The following is a 19,346-nucleotide window of genomic DNA, read 5'->3' on the forward strand; positions in this document are numbered from 1 at the left end:
AAAAAAACATTATTCAATAGATCCTCATGTGTGTCTTTCCCACTAATACCATCACTATAATGAAAAGACTTTGAAAACTTCCACTGGAGCCCGTTTAAACGAATCGGGATGAAACGCAACGAAAGTTTTGAGGATAGTGACAAAAATTTTAAGCGGCTAATCTCAAATACTTTCCATTTGCTGTGGTGCAGATTATAATGGCTTTCAAGGTCTTTTTTTTTTATGATTTTAATGAGAGTTAGACAATTATTCTGCACTGTCATTTGGTAAAGCATCCGTGAAAACCTGAGAGAGAGAGAGAGAGAGAGAGAGAGAGAGAGAGAGAGAGAGAGAGAGAGAGAGAGAGAGACTATTTTCAAGGGCCAGAGATGATTATCCCCGTTGTCGAGTGTTTCTCCTCTTCTTAATGTAGAAATCTTGTTAATCTGTTACTAGAAATATAAAAACATCCTTAAAAACTCGCGTAACGTAATTATGAATGTAGTAGAGAAGATGAGTAGAAGTATTGTCGGGGGCCACACACCCCCACAAGTATTTCAAAATATGGCGTAGTAATCCTGGTGGCCGTTGGCGTTCAAACCCGGAAAGAAATAATTTAGCCCATCAGTGACTTTCCTCTTCCTGCCGCGCGCTGGGGTCAGGTTGGGGTGCGGGATGAGGCTGTGAGGGAAATGAAGAGCCTGTCCTGTGAGGAAATTTATCGCACTGTTAATTATGCTGATTTATTGTGATTTGACGCGGCTAAAATTGTCCTCCTCTGATAAAAGGGGAAAAAAAAAAGTTCGTGCTGTCTGTATAAATGAGGATTTTTTTTTTTTGTCATTCACGTGAAAGGAAAAGAGAAACAAATCAATCAATAGTAGTAGTAGTAGTAGTAGTAGTAGTAGTAGCAGTAGTAGTAGTAGTAGTAGTAGTAGTAGTAACAATATTAGAAGAATAGGTGGCTAGGCTATAGACATAACAAGAAAAGACTATCATGAAATTTAGAGATTAGATTACGTAATGTCTTCATCATCATTATCATCGTCACCATCATCATCATCATCATCATCATCATCATCATCATCACGTAAGTTCTGATATATTTTTCCCTTCATTTCCTTCTATTTGTCGTTTTACAGTGATATATGTATTTGCTAACAGTGTAATTTTTCTTACTCAGCCCCGGAGAAGCTTAATAGAGAGAGAGAGAGAGAGAGAGAGAGAGAGAGAGAGAGAGAGAGAGAGAGAGAGAGAGAGAGAGAGAGAGTACATGAAGTGTTTTATCTTTAGTAAGGCAGTAAAAATATAAGCTTATAAATTTTCACACACGGCCATACATATCATATCGACATTTTAACGAGTGTGTCATGCTTTACTGGAAACTGTCGTACTCTTACCCAGAGTGCGTAAGCGATATTTTATTATTATTACGCTGTATATACCGTGTTCGGTGGTAAAAATAATCAGTTCATTAATTTCTGAGGTCCAATTTTACATTTAGCCAATTATTTCGTTCCTTTAACTATTCTTTACGTCAGGTACATTGATGTAATTGTATTTCTAATTCAATATTTCGTTACTTTTAGCTATATTCTACATCAGATTAATGTTCCCAGTAATTTTTACTCAATAGCGTAACATTATATGATAGTTGTAACTGCCAAAATCGAATCTGATATTTTGGAGTCATTGAGGTAAATTCGTCCTCTCCTGCGGTAGCCATCTTGACGATCTGACGAACGAGGCGACTAACCTAAAGAAATCAGCGAGTATCGGAGGAATCCAAGTATTTTTTTAATCTTAGTGGCGATAATCGAAATCTCTGCACGTCACTAGAACCCAGATCAGAGCGAGGTAAGAGAATTAGTGTTCAATTAGTCTTAAGAGTTGAAATACTTTGTCCATGTGTTACGCTGTTGATATTCAGACTCATTAATGTGTAGAGTATTTCCGCAATAAATAAAAAAATAAAAAAGTCATGCCAATACCAGAAAATGTCATCTATGTGATATAAGGGAATATCATGCAGTGTCAGGGAGTATCAGGGACTCGATTTTCTTATGGAATCCATCACTATTACATTTGTATTTTGGAGGATTTAATGGTCCTATTGCTAATGTCAAGGTATGAATGCAATTTTTGGGATGCAAGTAAGGCAGTGTCGGAAGTATAAGGGACTGGATCCTCTTACAAGCAATTCAACACTATTACATTTACCTTATAGTCTTTAGGCACAGATCTTACTATTAAAACCAGAATATTAACGCATTTTGAGAGTTAAAGACAATGTGGGGAGTATAAGGGATTAGATTCTTTTATAAGCAATCCAACACCATTACATTCATATCATAGGCTTTGAGCACAGATCTTATTAGTAAAACCAGAATATTAACGCATTTTTTTGAGGGTTACAAGGCAGTGTGGGGAGTATAAGAGGTTGGATCCTGTTATAAGCAATCCAACACCATTACATTCATCTCATAGGCTTTGGGCACAGATCTTATTAGTAAAACCAGAATATTAGCGCATTTTTTGAGGGTTACAAGGCAGTGTGGGGAGTATAAGGGGTTGGATCCTGTTATAAGCAATCCAACACCGCGGCATCTGTTCTGAAGGGAGACTTAAGGGGCTCCGCTGGACGGTTCCCCGATACTTGAAGGGACCTCGCGTGCCGCCCTTTGTCTGATGGTATGAGGGGTGTACGCTCCCCCCTATTCCCCCTCCTCCTCCTCCTCGTCCACCACCCACTCCTATTCGCCTACTTCTGCAACTCCTCCTCCTCCTCCTCCTCCTTTTCTTCTTTTTCTTTTCATTTCTTTTCATTTTTCTTTTTTCTTCTTTTTCTTGTTCTTCTTCCCCCTCCTCCTCCTTCTCCTCCTCCTTTTTTTTTCTTCTTTTCGTCACTCCATCATTTCTCATTTTCCTCTTTTCTTCCTCATTCGCCTTCTTAATTTTTCTCTCCCTCCTCCTCTTCATTCCTTATCAGTGCTTCCTCTTCCTCATTCGCCTCCGCCTCCTTCGCACGTGTTTTATTTTTAGTCCATGTCAAGAGAGAGAGAGAGAGAGAGAGAGAGAGAGAGAGAGAGAGAGAGGGGATCTGCATGTTCATATTTTTAACATTATGCCAAGTAGAAATAAAGTCTTGGTGAGGTAGACTAGTTGGTTGTGTTGTTCATTGATGGCTGGTCTGTGTTTTAATCATGGGTAATGCAAGCAATAATTTCCGTCACTTTCGCTGCAATAAACTCCTTGGATTTGTAATATTAAATTTGAAAAAAAGGAGAAAATAAATGTTTTTTTTTTTTACCTTTTCTGTTGAAATTGTAAAGATTGTTTTATATTAATCACATTTTTTTTCGTTATTTCCTTTACATTGATGAAGTAAACGAGTATTTCATTATTTAAAAAGGAGAGATAAAAAATTTAATTCAATATTTCTATTTTATTTTGGATTAGTTTGGCATTAAACTTATCTAATTTTGCAACATTCATTGAAAACAGAAAAAAAAAAAATATGACAAACTAAACAAAACCAAATCTAGTATCACAAAATTTCAATGTTAACTGAAAGAAAAGTACAAAGGTAAACTCAACATTATTTTCCTTCTTTGAGTTAGGCTTGACATGAATATCATTGTAATTCAATTTTCAACACGGCGTGGCTGCGTGTGTTTACTTTAATTCTGGCCAGTGTTTTTATTTATTTATTTATTTTTATGTGGGGGGACACCGGCCAAGGGCAACAAAAAAAAAAAAAAAAAATAAATAAATAAATAAAAGGCCCACTGAGATGCCGGTCCCCGAATAGGATGTGCAGTCCTTTCAGTCTTTCCCGCAAGCTTAGCATTCCTCTCCTGTCCAGGTAACGTATGCTATTAATACCTCACTAATTTGATCTCTGTTGCCCATTAGAAGTGTAGAGGGAAGGGAAGAGGCACCCGTTAGAACTGTAGAGGGAAGGGGAGAGAACCCATTAGAACAGTGAATGGAAGGACTCTAAAGGGGAGAGTAAATGGAAGGAGTATTTAAGGGGAAAGGGAAGGAAAAAGAGAACCCATTAGAACAGTGAATGGAAGAACTCTTAAGGGGAAAGTAAATGGAATGAGTATTTAAGGGGAAAGGGAAGGAAAAAGAGAACCCATTAGAACAGTGAATTGAAGAACTCTAAAGGGGAAAGTAAATGGAAGGAGTATTTAAGCGGAAAGGGAAGGGAAAAGAGAACCCATTAGAACAGTGAATGGAAGAACTCTTAAGGGGAAACGAAAGGGAAAGAGAAACCCATATGAAGAGTGAAAGGAAGGACTTCTAAGGGGAAACGGAAGGAAGAAACAAACCTATTACAACACTACCTGTACATTCCCCTCATTCCCCTCGCCCAATTCACCTGTACTTAATTACCCGCATATATCTGCCTGTCTTCCTTTGTCACTTAGTTCAGTTATCCATTTAATTGTATTTAGGGTAATTTACTGCTAACAAGCCTCCACCCTGACAGCTAGATTGCCTTGTATGGTGGAGAGGAACATGAGGAGGACGTGTGGCTGGAGAGGGGAGCGTCTATGGGTGAAAGGAAGGCAGGAATGGGTAGAATGTATGGGGTTGTATGGTTGTTGGGTGAAGTAGGAGGTAGTTAGGGTGAGTCTTGTTAGGGGTGTACAGGCTTAGAGTAGTGGTCTTGTCAGCAAACAGGGAAGAAGTGTGGTTTGGCTTTGTGTCATCATTAGGGACTGAATTCTGCTAGCTATAATAATCTGGGCTTTAAGTAAGAGTGGGGTGAAGCTGGAAGTGGTTAGGATGTCTTGCTGAGCCTCTGTTTATATTTGGCTTAGAGTGGTGGTCATGTTAGCAAACCAGGGAAGAAGTGTGGTTTGGTGATATGTGTCATCACTAATTTTCGCTGGTTATAACAAGTAAAAGTTGTAGGGAAGTGTTGCTAGCATTATAACCGCCTTAAGTTCCGTTCGTCGTCATTCCTTCCCCTTCTCGTCAACAATTTACTTTATTTACTTTCGTCACGGTTTTCTATTGACTCGTGTTTGCGTGACTGAGAGTCATTCTTCACCATGGACCACGACAAGGACGGCGCGGAGAAGCCCTTAGAACCCTCGGAGCCTAGAGAGCCCAGAGAAGAGTCCACAGAGCCCAGGGAACCCAAATATCCCACAGAGCCTGAAAAGAAGTGGCACTGGGAGGCTTGGGAAGAGGAGCCGGGTGAGGAGGAGACAGAGAGTGAGAGTTGCGAGACACGGGATGAGGTGGGGAGGATGGACTTGAAAGACAAAGCCCAGCACGTGAAGGCCCTGGTCCAACACACGTGCGGGAGTTTGCTAAACAGACCAGGCGCCGTGGCGGATCTCTTCATCGTGGGCTGGCGGTGTTGGTTCTTGTTCCTTAAGACACTGGAGACCGCCCTCAGAGTCTCCCCACGGTCCAGCCCTTACGCCCTGGACCTCCTCTGCTCCCTGAAGAACCTCTCAGTTCCTCAGTCACGTGAGGAGGCGCGTCGCCGTGTGCTTGACAACTACGCCTCATATTCCGGGGAGTATTTCTGGCTGCTCCGGAGTCTCGTGTGCTTCTGCGTGTGTCGCTTCGTATCCCCGTGGCGTGTGGGACTGGCAGTGGTCTTTCTGGCCGTGTGTGGGTTCGTGCCGCTTGAGGACCGCAGAGTGGGACCCTATGTTATGCAAAGGGACCTCCAGAGAGTGTTCCTCGTGATGGTGGCGGTGTGTGGCTCCGGGGTGGTGGATGTGGTCTCCTGGTGTCTCCTCCTTGCCTGTCCCGCCGTCCTCCTGCACCTTTTTCTTCACAACTCGTCCTTCACCTCACATCGTCCTCTCTTCAGTAATCTTCTCAGGAGTTAATGCATCTCCTCTTCCTCCTCCTTCTCCTCCTCCTCTCCGTCCTCCTCTTCAGTATTCCTGTATGCATATCGCGCGTCCCACCTCTATTACACTTTCACGCGTCACGCCCTCACGTTTTTAATAACTCCCTCCGCGCTGTTTATTCCGGAGTTTCCTCCCTCGCTTATTATTATTTTCACAGTATTACGCAAGGAAAAGTTGACTTCTAACGTGGTGAGCTCCAGACTTCTACGTAAATTTCATTGTTGAGTCCACGGGAAATTCTCTCTCTTGTCTATCCTGCTATGTAAAGTTTTCACGGTATCACAAAGGCACACACTCATGTTTTCCGAAATTATGCGGATTTAGTGATTGTAATTATTGTTGAATGTAAATATTTAGATAGAAATTGGTGTTTGTCTGCCAATATTTATTTATTTGTCAATATCTGTATCTGTCTGTTCATTTATTTATCTATTCATCCATACATCCATCTATCTATCTATCTATCTATCTATTTATCTATCTATCTATCTATATATCTATCTATCTATCTATCTATCTATCTATCTATCTATCTATCTATCTATGTATCTACCTACCTATCCATCCATCCATTCATCCATCCATCCATCCACCTATCTATCCTTCCCTGTGGTTCACCTGCCTTGGCATCATCGGGGTACCAGCTGTCACCACCACCACCGCCACCGCTACCTCTCCGCCTCGGCATCTAATTACATGGTGATTACTCCGCCGAGCCGCTGAAGGAGGAATGGGAAACTCAGAGCTGTAGACCCAGACGCCGCTGACGTGATCCCACCATCTACCGGCCAAATGTGCAATTACGGTGGGAACGCTGCCATCTATTGGTAATGTTTCGAACTAATTTGCCGGCTTCACTGTCGACTAATGGGCAGAGTTGGGACTTATAGATGGAAATGCTTGTGTTTAGTGTTCGGGTGTTACGTGTGGGAGACTAAAATGTTCAGGTCTTATAATACTCAATACAATATCTTTTTCCTGCCTCTAGTAAAGTTTATAGCAGGAAATGGTGGCAGCGTTGGGATTACAGATGGAAATGCTTGTGTTTAGTGTTCGGGTGTTATGTGGAGGAGACTAAAATGTTAAGGTCTTCTAATGCGATATCTTTTTTCCTTCCTCTAGTAACGTTTATAGCAGAAAGTGGTGGCAGCGTTGGGATTACAGATGGAAATACGTATGTTCGAGTCTTACGAGGGAAAGAGTAGGGAATATATTTTAAACCCATACAGTGCTCCTTCCTAAGCTTTTATCCATTCTCTTCTCTCTCTCTCTCCTCTCTTCCTCCAGCTCTCCCCCTCCTCCTGTTGTCCTCTTACCTCTACAACATCCCCCTTCTTTCTCTTTTTACGCTCTCTATCCTCTCTGTCGCTTTTTCTCTTTCCCCTCTCTCGTCCCTCTCCCTTACCCTCTCCCTCTCCCCTCCCTCCCTTTCCGCAAGTCTCATTAACAGACAAACTAACAGACAGGTCCCCTCCCCTCCCCATCCTCTTTGCTGGCGACGCAATTGATGAGAGAGAGAGAGAGAGAGAGAGAGAGAGAGAGAGAGAGAGAGAGAGAGAGAGAGAGAGAGAGAGAAAGTTTCCTTGCGAGCGAATTAGCCATCCGTGTCTCGTGTGTGTGTGTGTGTGTGTGTGTGTGTGTGTGTGTGTGTGTGTGTCCTTGATAATGTGAGTTTAAAAGCACACCAGATTTCCTTTCCTATCACCACCACCACCACAACCACCATCACCACCACCACCACCACCACCACCACCACCACCACCACCACCACCACCACCACCACTGCTCTCCCATATCATACCTTGCCAAATCTTCCTCTCCTATTCCTCCCTATTCCCTCTTCTACGATCTTCTTCCCCCCTCACTCTCTCTCTCTTCCTCCATCTCTTCCCTTCTTTCCCCCTTCAGTGCCTTCCCCCTCCCCCCCCTCCCCGGCTGACAAAGACCCTGCAACAAATGTTCTCTCTATGCAAAGTGTATGGGCGAGGGTGTAGAGAGAGAGAGAGAGAGAGAGAGAGAGAGAGAGAGAGAGAGAGAGAGAGAGAGAGAGAGAGAGAGAGAGAGAGAGAGAGAGAGAGAGAGAAAACACCTTCATCCATACACACATACACACATACACTTCCCCTTACTCCCCTCACCACAAACTCTTCCTCTCTCTCCCCTTACTCCCCTTTACCAACTTTTATCCCCTTCCCATTTACTCCTTTCTCCCTCTTTCCTCTCACCACAAATTCTCCATCTCCCTCTCTTTCCTTTATATTTTCCCTTGTTTTCCCTTTTCCTTCGATAACTTTTATGTCTTCTTTTAAGTTAGTTTTCCTCCCATGATGCTCTGCTTATTCTCTCCTCCTGCTGCTCCTCCTCCTCCTCCTCCTCCTCCTCCTCCTCCTCCTCCTCCTCCTCCTCCTCCTCCTCCTCCTCCTCCTCCATAAACTTCTTCCTTAAAACACTGGATTATGACTTTCAGGAAATAAGTTAATTTCCCTCTCGTGTTGCGCAGTTAGTGTGTGTGTGTGTGTGTGTGTGTGTGTGTGTGTGTGTGTGTGTGTGTGTGTGTGTGTGTGTGTGTGTGTGTGTGTGTGTGTGTTTTATTTCCTCACTTATCTCCTCTTCCATACATTATTCTCCTCCTTCTCCTCTTCCTTCTCCTCCTTTGTGTGTGTGTGTGTGTGTGTGTGTGTGTGTGTGTGTGTGTGTGTGTGTGTGTGTGTGTGTGTGTGTGTGTTTTATTTCCTCACTTATCTCCTCTTCCATATATTATTCTCCTCCTCCTCCTCCTCCTAATCCTCCTCCACCTCCTCCTCCACTTCTCCCTTCTTCCATCCTTCTATTCTCCCCTTCCTCCATCCACTCTCCAAGTTGAGAATAAGAATTTGTAAATAACAGAGGCTTAGAAACAAGAGGAGGAGGAGGAGGAGGAGGAAGAAGAGGAAGAGGACTCAGGAGGACCTCGTCAGCCAATCCCTCTTTACTCCAAAACTTTAAGGGCACCAGTTTTGGCACAATTTTACCCTCCCCTCCCTTCCCCTCACTTCCTCTACCTCTCCCTCTCCCTCTCTCTCTCTCCCAAGCTGTCCTCTCCAGCAGTGTTTTCATCGGTCAGCGCGTGGCATCTGGGTTGTGGTGGTGGTGGTGGTGGTGGTGGTGGAGGTGGAGGTGGTGGTGGTGGTCTGTGCCTTCTACTCCTTTTCCTCTTCTTATTTTTTTATTTTTTTATTTTTTTATTTTCTCTTCCTTGGCTGATTGAGGATAAGGTGTTAGTGTTTTCTTCTTTCTTTTTTATATATTTTTTTAAACTTTTTATTGATTTTTTACTTTTCTTTTTTTGGCACGTGACATTTGTTAGTGTTTTTTTTTTTTCATATATATCTTTTAACTTTTTATTGATTTATTTTTTTCATTCTGGTAATTGCCTTCAAGAGAAACGATAGGTAAACGCCATGTGGGAAATCGCATTATTTTTCTTATTTTGCTCGTTTTTTTTTCTCATCTCCAGCTTTATTTTATGCCACGTAGGTACTTTTTTTATTATTATTATTATTCTTGTGTGTTGCTTTAGTCGTCCTCGTTCTCTTTCTTTAGTTTGGGGAAGAGAAAAACTGAAGCGCAATCCGGAAAAAAAAAGACAGAACTGAATAAAGAAAACTGCTGGCTGGTTCTTTCTGTAATTGATGTACTCGTTTCCTTTATGCTTGGGAGAATTGTTACCGTGAAGAGAGAGAGAGAGAGAGAGAGAGAGAGAGAGAGAGAGAGACGTAGTTAATTATCCTGCAAAAACGAAGAAGAAGAAATATCTGGAGGAGAAAGAGATGGATGAGGAGAAAGTTAAGAAGAAGAAGAAGATAGACAAAACAGATAGATAGATGGACAAACAGACAGACAGACAGACAGACAGACAGACAGACAGACAGACAGACAGACAGACAGTGGGCCTTTTTATTATAATGCGCTTGGCCGGTGCTCCTATATGAAAAAAAATAAAAAAAATGAATAGATAAATCGGTGAGATAAACAGAGAGAGAGAGAGAGAGAGAGAGAGAGAGAGAGAGAGAGAGAGAGAGAGAGAGAGAGAGAGAGAGCGCAAATGGCTGCCACCCACCATGCAACGCGTCCAACACTCACCTGGGCGGGACCAATCCATCACAGAATATTGAGGTGATTGACTTGTTCGGGCAAAAGAGTGGAGAGGAACCAGAACTGCGGCCCAGGAGTGAACGCGTCCCCACTGAAACTAACGGGGGAAAAGAGATTAAGGCAGGAAAACCGAGGAAAATAGAGAAGAGTACGGAAGGAAAAGGAGGAAAATAAGAACTGCTGGGGGAAATGAAAGAAAACTAAGTAATTAACGTTTCCTCAGTCAAAGTAACGGGAAAATGAAAATAAAGCAGGATAAAAAGGAAGAAAATGATAAGGAAGGCAGTGAAAAGTATACAAGGAAATAAAAAGGGAAGGAAATAAGTGAGGCAGGGAAAACGTTTGGAGAGAATATGAAAGAAGATGAGCGGCGTGTCAGTGAAAGGAGCCGGGGAAAAAGATTCAAATAAAGGAAAAAGGAGGGAAAATTAGCATGACAGCGAAATATGAAGTATAAAAAGCAGTGGAAATTAGAAGAAATGAGAGCGTCCATTGGAATTAACAGGAATAAGAATTAAAGACGGGAATAAAAAAAGAAAAGAAAAAAGAAAACGATGCAGAAGAAAAAAAGGAACATAAGTTAATATTTTGAGAGAAATTAACTGGAGAATTTAAGTTAGTGAGAAGAAAGAAAAAAAAACTACGAAAAATTATGGAAACTAAGGGAATATCACACACACACACACACACACACACACACACACACACACACACACACACACACACACACACACACACACACACACACACACACACACACACACACACACACACACGTAATTAGGTGAGAGTGGTGTAAGTGGATGTAACATGCTTTTAGGTAAAGAAAGAAATATTTTTTTGTTACGTGTGTGTGTGTGTGTGTGTGTGTGTGTGTGTGTGTGAAAAGATGATACTAATGATAATGGTAGAAGAACAAGAGCGCGCGCGCGCACACACACACACACACACACACACACACACACACACACACACACACACACACACACACACACACACACACACACACACACACACACACACACACACACACACACACTGGAAACTCAGCCTTCCTCATTAGGGCTTCACTTCCAGAGAGAGAGAGAGAGAGAGAGAGAGAGAGAGAGAGAGAGAGAGAGAGAGAGAGAGAGAGAGCTAGATATACATACATTCCACGTGTATTTCAAATATTCCCTGAGTGCAGATGATAACTAATTCAGACCAAGGTAGAAAAGCGACTCTGTATGTTTACCTGAGACTCACCTGTGTATGTTTGAGAGAGAGAGAGAGAGAGAGAGAGAGAGAGAGAGAGAGAGAGAGAGAGAGAGAGAGAGAGAGAGAGAGAGAGAATGGATGAGGGAGGGAACGAGTGAACAACTGGGCTAGAGAATGAATAAGTGAGTGAGAGAAAAAGAGAGAGAGAGGGAGTGGAGTTGATTTTAGAAGGGAGAGAGGGAGGTAAAGAAGAGGAGGGGAGAGGGAGGAGCTAAGGAGGAGGAGGAGGAGGAGGAGGAGGTGGACAGTGGTAGTAAATGTGAGGATGGCCAGCAAGAGAGAGAGAGAGAGAGAGAGAGAGAGAGAGAGAGAGAGAGAGAGAGAGAGAGAGAGAGAGAGAGAGATAACGCAGCCAATTCAGGAAGTGGCAAGGGAGGAGAAGGGAGACTAAGATAAACCTGAAATGGATGAGAGGGAGGAAAATATCTCTTCTAGGAGAGAGAGAGAGAGAGAGAGAGAGAGAGAGAGAGAGAGAGAGAGAGAGAGAGAGAGAGAGAGAGAGAGAGATCACCTTTCCTTCCTTCCTACCTCTCTCTCTTTCTCTCTCTCTTAGGTTTCACTCAGGATACTTAAGTAAACGAGGGAGATCATGTCAGAGAGGAGGAGGAGGAGGAGGAGGAGGAGGAGGAGGAAGACGATTCAGAAGAGAGAAGAAGAAATAGAAGGACGAGGAGACGGGATATAAAAAAGAAGCGAGAAAAAAAATAAAGAAGTGAAAAGAAAAGAAGATATGATAAGAGGGAGGAAGATGATGATGATGATGATGAGGAGGAGGAAGAGAAGGAGGATGAGGAGAAGAAGGAGAAGGAGGAGGAGGTGGAGGAGGAGAAAGAGAGTAATAAAGATTCCAATTTATGCATTACCAGTTACATAAATGAACTCTCTCTCTCTCTCTCTCTCTCTCTCTCTCTCTCTCTCTCTCTCTCTCTCTCTCTCTCTCTCTCTCTCTCTCTCTCTCTCTCTCTCTCTCTCTCTCTCTCTCTCTCTCTTGACTCATGCACTTCCGTTACGAATAAGTTATCAGTATGAGTTATGAGCAAGAATAATCAACACAGAAGGGGATTAGACACCTTAAGATGGACTCCAAGACTAACAGGAAATAGGTCCACATCCCTGCATGGTCTGGTGAAGAAGGGATCATAGGAGCAGGGATGGGCAATAATGAAAGGGAATTAAATACTCTAAAAATAGGTTCAGAGTATGACTAATGGGTTCAGATCCCCGCGTGGTCCGGCGAGAAAGAGATCACGGGACTTATTGCAGAGTGAAATATTTAATGGCGTCTCCCTGATGTACTCTTATATTTTGTCTTTATGATCCGCTTTTGTTTTCAGGAGGCTGCAGTAAAGATGAACACTCTCGCTTGCGTTTGTGCTTCAGTGGCGGTAGAGTTGATGGCGTTCCTCGTTATTTATTTATTTGTGTTTATCTATTCATTTATTTTCTTGCTCCGTAGCGACATCTGGCGACTAAACACACGAATCATTGCCTGTTGCTTTTCTTTTATTCTTTCATCACATTTAAACTATAGTGACATTTTATATATATTTTTATTTTCACGTAGCATTACTTATATATATGACGAAGTAGGAAATATTAACGTTTAAAAGTAGCGTAAATGTAAACCAGGGAACTCCATTTGTGTAACATCAAACTAGGCGCAACCAAATCACAGTGCATTGATTGGGGAAGAAAGGGACCCGAGACTCAAAAGGCAACAGAATAACAAGCTGCACCGCGTGGCTATTTGGGGCTGTGCTGAAACCGAGTGCTGAAGGATGCTTGATTTCTGACCACTATTGTACCCACCCACCTGCCTGCCTGCCTGCCCACCTACCTACCTGCGTGTGCCTGTGCTGGTGAGGTGGGCCAGGACAGGTAAAGGTATCTATCACCACCACCACCACCACCACTGCAATATTCCTTTCAGGTTTTGGGCAGGTTTGGATGCATTTTTTTTTCTAGATTTTTTGTCGAGTTAGGGTACATTTTTTTATTTTTCCACCTGAGCTAAGCCTAAAAAACTGTCATAAAATGTAGTGTGATATTTAGTAAGGAATGCCGTCACTGCCTTGGAGAACTGAAGGTACAGACTAACAAGGAGCATTAATTTGATTTATTACCCCATTTACTCTGCATTCCTAAACGTCTTTGCGTCTGACACTGAGTTAAGAACACAAGAACGTAACGGAATAATAAGAAAAATATAAAGAAAATAAGGTAACCAGCAAGAAGCCATCAGACTTACACGACGCAGCCCCGAGATATGAAGCACACCAACATATTTCCAGCATCACGACCTTTAGTGAGATCGAAGGCTCTTCCAAGGATGTTTTCACGTTCCTAGTGACAAATTAACAAGCACTCTGGATCGTCACTGAGAAAAAAAAAAATCACCTGAACCTGGCTAATGATGTCCCTTCCCTTTGAAAATCACTATAATAAGACAAAGTGTTAACAATACAGGTCATTATGTTGTCGCTTCTTGTTTTTCCCGTCATTATTTTGTATATCGCATTTGTGTTTCTATTATATTCTTCCATCGTCTGATTCTTTGTTGTCTTGCGTGGTGACTTGACGGAGGCAAGGGGGAAGGGAGGCAGAAAGGAGGTTGTACATTGAAGGGGAAGATGATAAGGGAAGGGAGGAATGAGAGGAGGAGGAGGAGGAGGAGGAGGAGGAGAGAGAGGAGAGAGAAAGGACAGCGGAGAATGTCATTATATCAGAATCTAGTTTTTCTGTCTATTTCCTTTGTTATTTGATTGCTTGCTTGATTTCTTCTTCTTCTTCTTCTTCTTCTTCTTCTTCTTCTTCTTCTTCTTCTTCTTCTTCTTCTTCTTCTTCTTCTTCTTCTTCTTCTTCTTCTTCTTCTTCTTCTTCTTCTTCTTCTTCTTCTTCTTCTTCTTCTTCTTCTTCTTCTTCTTCTTCTTCTTCTTCTTCTTCTTCTTCTTCTTCTTCTTCTTCTTCTTCTTCTTCTTCTTCTTCTTCTTCTTCTTCTTCTTCTTCTTCTTCTTCTTCTTCTTCCTCTTCCTCTTCCTCTTCCTCTTCCTCTTCCTCTTCCTCTTCCTCCTCCTCCTCCTCCTTCCTTTACAAGAAGCATCGTTGAAATTTTTCCTTGAAAGTTGGTTCACAGAGAGAGAGAGAGAGAGAGAGAGAGAGAGAGAGAGAGAGAGAGAGAGAGAGAGAGAGAGAGAGTCTGTCTTACCTATTATAATTATGAGAGAGCAAGAAAGAGACACGTGAGGATCTCTCTCTCTCTCTCTCTCTCTCTCTCTCTCTCTCTCTCTCTCTCTCTCTCTCTCTCTCTCTCTCTCTCTCTCACCCCCCAAAAAAACGTCGTGGGATGAAAGAATCTGAAATGTTTAAAATGTGTGCGCGCGCGCGCGCGTGTGTGTGTGTGTGTGTGTGTGTGTGTGTGTGTGTGTGTGTGTGTGTGTGTGTGTGTGTGTGTGTGTGTGTGTGTGTGTGTGTAAAATCTTCAATGGCAGAAATACGAAAATTGCATACACTAACACACACACACACACACACACACACACACACACACACACACACACACACACGATTTATTTTGTAAGGTCACTGCTTCGTCAAAATCCCTCCTTTTCACTGTCCTCCTCCTCCTCCTCCTCCTCCTCCTCCTCCTCCTCCTCCTCCTCCTCCTTCTCCTCCTCCTCCTCCTCCTCCTCCTCCTCCTCCTCCTCCTCCTCCTCCTCCTCCTCCTCCTCCTCCTCCTCCTCCTCCTCCTCCTTCTTCTTCTCTTAATTACTTGGCACCATGAAGCTCTTTTAACGCTATTGCTACAAGAGAGAGAGAGAGAGAGAGAGAGAGAGAGAGAGAGAGAGAGAGAGAGAGAGAGAGAGAGAGAGAGAGAGAGAATTTAACATAATATAATATCAGGAATTTTACGTTATCTCTTTGTCTGACGAAGATAATTCATGGAGTTTAATCATCGCTTTTCCCTAATGCATTTGTGAGACGAGAGAGAGAGAGAGAGAGAGAGAGAGAGAGAGAGAGAGAGAGAGAGAGAGAGAGAGAGAGAGAGAGAGAGAGAGATTATGTAATGCACTTTTCTTAATATTTTTTTTTTTTTTTCACTGTCGATAATATTCTAGTTGTCTTAACCTCCTCCTCCTCCTCCTCCTCCTCCTCCTTTTCCATTAAACTTCCCATTCCTCTCGGTTTTTCTTCCGCTCTCTTTCTTTTTCTTTTTATTGCGCTGCTCTTTTATATCCTTCTTTCCCCTATTCCTTTCTCTATCTCCTTTTCTCCTCCTTTTTTTTTTTTTTACTGCTCTTTTATTTGTTTTCCCTTTTCCTCTTCCTTGTAACGCTAATTTCACAACTTTTACTAATTATCTTCCTTTTTCTTTGTCCCTTTTCCTTCACCTCGTTATTTTACTCTCTTCATGCTTTTCCTCCTTTCTCTTTCCTCAGTTCATAAGTGATTTCCTTTTCTCACCTGTGTTTAGATAACCAACCTTTCCTTTATCCTCCCTTTCCTTCACTTCAAACCATTTATCATCTTCCTCCTGTGCATTAATTTACTATATATCTCATTCCTCTCCTTTCTCTCTTCTTGATTTATAAATAGTTTCCTTTTCTCGCCAGCATTCCAACAGCCATCTTCTCTTTACCTCTTTTCCTTCACCTCAAACCCTTCACAGCTACCTTCATCTCCCCTTCCCCGCTCCCTTAAAAGATTCACTCCCCGGAGACCTTAAGTGGAAGTTTGGGTGGCTGGAATGACAGCGTGGCAGTGTTAGGGAAAGTTTACGGGGCGATTAATGGAGTAGTTTAGTCTGGAAGAGAGGCTGAGGGGCGTGGTGCTTCTGCTGGCTAACGCTTGAGGCCGTCGCTGCTGTCACTATCAGGGGCTGTGAAGGCCTGGAATGACGCTGACAGTGAGGGAATAATGTCAGCAGAGGAGTCAGGGTACAAAGACAGGGTGATAGAATTAGGTCCTGTTAGGGCTTTTAGGAGGCTGGCAGTGCATAGATTTAACTGGTTTGGTGTCAGGGTGAAAGGGTCAGAAGGAGCTTGAAGTTATGTTAGATCTAGAATGGTGGCAGCGCACGGATTCAACTGGTTGGTTTTACAGTTACTTGTCTGAATAAAGGAGGTGGTAAAAGGGTCAGAAGCCAGAGGTTAGGATAGGTGTTCTAGGATGGTGGCAGTGCACGGGTTTAACTGGTCTGGTCTCGGGGTGAAAGAGTCAGGAGAAGGAGCTTGAAGTTTGGTTAGATTTTCTAAGATGGTGACAGCACACGGACTGAACTGGCTGGTTTTAGAGTCACGTATATGAATAAAAGATGTGATAAAGGAATCAGAAGCCAGGGGTTAGGTTAGGTGCTCTAGGCAGTACATGGATTAAACAGGATTGGTCTTTTAGGGTGTTGTGTCTGAATAGCGGGGCTGGTAAAGTTATCAGGAGCTGGAAATTGGGTTAAGAATGTCATAGTTTTAGAAGCGCATGGTTTTCGTGTCTTAGCTAGACAAGGAAGCTCTGAGTGTTACGGAGAGATACAATACTGGTTAGTCTGAAGCTGAATAATAGACGTGAGAAATGAGTAAAGAGGTGATAGTAGTTGAAGTTAGATTAATACTGTCACAGGGATCGAAACGTCACGGGTTTAGTGGGTTTGTTACACAGGAAAGATGACTGCATTACTGAAAGGTGCTACATTAACATGGCTGTCTAAATGATTAGTTTAAATGGTGGAAGTGGAAGGAGGTGGTAAGTAAAGTTAGGTTAGGTCAAGGCTATAAGAGATGAATTAGTGGCGTTTTTAGACAGGACAGGTAAGTGTGTTTGGTCAGAGAGAGAGAGAGAGAGAGAGAGAGAGAGAGAGAGAGAGAGAGAGAGAGAGAGAGAGAGAGATGCCAAACACAGTAAAGAAAGACTGAAAAAAGAACACCAGAATAAAGACGAGACAAAAACAACCTCCAAATTGACCTTGACTTTTTCTCCTCTGGGTCTGTTACTTTCTCTCTCTCGCTTTCTGTCTCCCTTTTTATTTTTTGCCTGGCCGGAGTCTTTTTGGCAACCTTCTCTCTCTCTTTCTCTTTCTTTCTTTTTTTTTCTTTTCTAAAAGTGTACCGCTCCTTTCTGTCTATTTTGGACGCGACATTTAGTCAGTTTCTCTCTCTCTCTCTCTCTCTCTCTCTCTCTCTCTCTCTCTCTCTCTCTCTCTCTCTCTCTCTCTCTCTCTCTCTCTCTCTCTCTCTCTCTCTCTCTCTCTCTCTCACACTGTTATTGCTACTACTACTACTACTACTACTACTACTACTACTACTAACGTGTGTTTCATATAATTGTGAATATGCAGATGATTTAAGGGCACCGTTCCTAAGTGAGCTTTATAATCAAAGTGATTTTTTTTTAATCCAGGAGCATGGTTTGTTTATGAGTCAGCTTGATTGGTTTTATGGAGTGGGTGAGGGTGTGAATGTGCACGGGGTCAGCGCCATGGAGGAGGGTCGGCTGGTGCGGGGTAGGCCGCACGGCGGAGCAGCCATCCTGTGGCGTGACTCCAAGCGGTTTCGTGTCACTCCTGTACCTTATGAATCCAAACGATTGTGTGCTGTTCGAGTTCATTTACCAGAACAAACGGGTTTGGTGATATGTGTATATATGCCCTGTGATGATCAAAGAAGTGACCAAAATGTGAATGAATATGTAAATATACTGAGTGATATAGCAGTTCTTAGTCTTAGTAATGATATAGATTTTATATTAGTAGGTGGTGATTTTAATACTGATTTTAGCCGTGTTACGCCCCAGACACGGGCCTTTGTTAAATTTATCGATGAGTACAGGTTTTATTGTTGTGATAATGATGCCTTATCCACAGTTGCTTATACTTATTGCAGTAAAGGAAATAATTTTAAATCCCTGATAGATCATTTTTTGATATCAGACAATATATCTAACTTTCTTCAGACTTATACTACTATTGATTCTGTAAACAATCCATCAGACCATATAGCTATAAAGTGTGTTTTAGATGTTACTATTTCTTATAATGTGGAAAATATTGAGCATGAGACCTTCGAGCGCATATGTTGGCATAAGGCAAATACTGAGGATATATTAAGGTATAAAGAGTTAGTCACTGGATATCTGTTAAATGTTCCCCTACCGGAAGATATGTTAATGTGTAGAAATAATATGTGCACCCAGCATGAAATGGAAATAGCAGCATTTTATGATCATATCACCAATGCACTTATAAAGGCAAGTAAAGAGTGTATACCAAGGACAAATTGTGGGAGAGTTAAGAAAATTGTGCCAGGCTGGAATGATTGTGTTGAGGGTTATTTTCGCACTGCTTTGTTTTGGCACAGGTTATGGGTAGACAGTGAACGACCTCAGCAAGGTCTCATTGCCGAAATACGCCGTACAACACGTAAATGTTATCACCAAGCACGCAAGATGGTTATAAAGCAAGAAGAGTTAATAACTACAGAGAAATTAGCTGAGAGTTTGCAGGCTAGTGCTTCTGGTAGACAGTTTTGGAGATCTGTAAGAAACAAGGGAAAACAGAAGAAAAAAACGCCTAAGGCAGTTGATGGAAAACATTGTCCTAAAGATATAGCTGATTTATTTAAAGGAAAGTTTGAAGAGCTTTACAACAGTACCTCATACGATACAAATGAGATGGATAGCTTAAAATCTGCCATCAACAGTGTAATTTCTTGTCAGAAAAATAGTAATGAAAGTATACTCTTGATTACGCCTGATGAGGTGCGTCAAGCACTGCGGAGAGTGAGGCCTGGAAAGGGAGAAGGTGAGGGTGACCTGATGTCTGACCATCTCATACATGCTGGTGATGTGTTATACGGACACTTGTCTGTACTGTTTTCAGCCATGTTGAGGCACGGTTTCTCTCCCCACAGCATGATGAAAGGGGTTATGATACCGCTTCCTAAAGGTCGTTGGGCAAATCTTAATACCAGTGAAAATTACAGAGCGATTACTCTTAGTAGTTTGATGAGTAAAATACTGGATAATATTGTATTGATGAGAGAAAGGGATAAACTATTGACCAATGATTTGCAGTTTGGGTTCAAAGAAGGAACATCCTCT

At 42.3% G+C, this 19,346-nt stretch overlaps 1 long non-coding RNA gene across 5 annotated transcripts in view; it reads left to right on the forward strand.

Moving 5' to 3' along the window:
• The first annotated feature begins 1,669 nt into the window (after nt 1-1,669).
• LOC135113571 (uncharacterized) overlaps nt 1,670-19,346 on the forward strand; it is a 395,407-nt gene continuing 377,730 nt past the window's right edge. For 3 of the 5 annotated variants that reach the window (XR_010274879.1, XR_010274881.1, XR_010274882.1), the window contains exon 1: nt 1,673-1,836. This is a non-coding gene — a long non-coding RNA (uncharacterized LOC135113571). Of the gene's footprint in view, nt 1,837-19,346 lie in introns of all 5 variants that reach the window. The other 2 variants (XR_010274880.1, XR_010274878.1) reach the window with 2 other exon arrangements.

This window comes from Scylla paramamosain, chromosome 26 (genome assembly GCF_035594125.1).
Source record: "Scylla paramamosain isolate STU-SP2022 chromosome 26, ASM3559412v1, whole genome shotgun sequence".
Classification (NCBI taxonomy): Eukaryota; Metazoa; Arthropoda; class Malacostraca; order Decapoda; family Portunidae; genus Scylla; species Scylla paramamosain.